At 32.0% G+C, this 1,876-nt stretch overlaps 1 protein-coding gene across 1 annotated transcript in view; it reads left to right on the top strand.

Moving 5' to 3' along the window:
• The window catches only part of LOC118734218, a 140,686-nt gene that overhangs the window by 15,050 nt on the left and 123,760 nt on the right, over window positions 1-1,876 (top strand). The gene's annotated exons all lie outside the window — the stretch shown is intronic.

The raw sequence follows: 1,876 nt of genomic DNA, 5'->3' as shown, positions 1-1,876 counted from the left end.
TCGCTTAGGCGGTTACAGCGCCAAATAAGAAGAAGAAGAAGAAGATAAGTTCAGTTTAACTTTTAAACCAGTGGCAACCATCTTCAAACACCTCGAAAGTATTCTAAATGTTCAAACCAAAACCTTCTTAATCCTCTTTATTCCGAAACCCATACTGTAATACATATTTCAGTTACCTAATTGGCTTAATTCAAGTTGAATTTGATTGTTGGCTCATGGATTGAGAATACCTGCATCAGTCGTACATTTATTTCTATTTAATCTTCCCAAAACTAATATTCAAAATCAGCTACACATAGGTCATGTGTTGATGCTAAGTGCCAATGGCTAAAATCTAAGATTTACCAACCCATGTTTGTTAGTCTTAATATTTACTAGTCAACTTTAAGATTTACCAATACACGTGCTTTTAAAGTAACAGATGCAGCGTTGCCTCAGCCTCCCAAAGAAAATTATCCAAAATGTAGCCTAACAAGTATCCAAAAGTATCCACTTTTTTATTTTAAGTATACACTGATATCTATCTGAAAAAAAACCTACAAGTTGCAGTAAAAAAAGCATTTTTTCAATGAATTTGTGATACATTTAATATAATTTTTTACTTTTTTAAGCATTTGAACTGAAATCTCACATATTCATGTATAATTCATATTACACAGTGCTTCAAAAAAGCATAAAGCAGAAATACCTGGGAAGTTATGTATATTCCCTGGTAGGTCTTTTCACGTAAAACCAGAGTCGAAATATGAAATTGGCCAAATACCCCCAAAATCTTGATTTTCCGTTAAAAAACCCGGTTTTGCGCATTTCTAAGCCTGTATCTCAGTTGATTATGAACCGAGTTTCAGTTTATTGCCGGGTTTGAAAAGAAGAAACTTGGGCCTTTCGAACGATATATATGTGAATAAAGAAACCTTAAGAGATCTGTGTATTTACCCAGCAACACACATTATTTTTCCTTTTTTAAATTTTGGTGAGGTTTTAACGCACCATTTTATAAGAAAACCATACTACATCCTAAATTGATTGTAAAACTAAATTTAATAACGAAAGAAAGTATTGTTTATTTTCAAAAATCTGATGAAAGTTTACTGAGTTATTATGAAAACAAAATTTTTGCAAAAATATTATTTTTGACTATACTACTCAAAAATGTTATCTTTACCGTTTTTTTCTTAATTCAGCATCATCAGTTTCTCGTTGTAGTGACCAGCAATATTTTCAAATAATTTTTATTTTATTTTTTCCTCCTAAACGTTTTTTAATTGTAGCTATTTCTTGGTGAAAGTGTTCACTGAACCGGCCCAAATTATGTGGGAAGAAGTCCAAATGCGAATGAAGGAAATGAAGTTTTATGGACATGTTACAACCTATTCCACCGTAAGCATTCATAAATTCGTCAACAACCGTGACATAGTCGTCGCTTTTGTGGTTTCCAAAGAAATTATTGCATGTCGCTCACAATTTTACGAATTTGAGGTCCTACAAAAATACCTACCTACCTACCTACCTATAAGAATACCTACAATTGCAAGACTGCGAGGACAACATTTTCAGTTTTAACCAATGGGACGTTTAAAACGTTTTTCCGGCCTATTTAATGCAGCTCTCGGGATGGCCATACTTTGCGATCATAGAAAACGTCAAATTAAAAAAAAAAACGTCAAGCGAAAATGTTTGAGTTGTATAGCCAAAAATAATATAAAAAAAATGTTGTTTTCATATAAAGTTTAATAACTCAGTAAACTTATGTCCGATTTTTGAAAATAAACACTTGTTTTTTATATGTTAACAAGCCACAATAAGATTGACAAATACATAGTTTAGGAAGAGCCTGCCTGAAACTATACAAAAAAGCAAATAAGCAAATGGATGT

The sequence above is a fragment of the Rhagoletis pomonella genome, unplaced genomic scaffold (genome assembly GCF_013731165.1).
Source record: "Rhagoletis pomonella isolate Grant_MI unplaced genomic scaffold, Rhpom_1.0 Rhpom_scaffold_00002, whole genome shotgun sequence".
Taxonomy (NCBI): domain Eukaryota; kingdom Metazoa; phylum Arthropoda; class Insecta; order Diptera; family Tephritidae; genus Rhagoletis; species Rhagoletis pomonella.
Note: the sequence above shows the minus strand (reverse complement) of the source record. Positions and strands in the feature narration are given on the sequence as shown.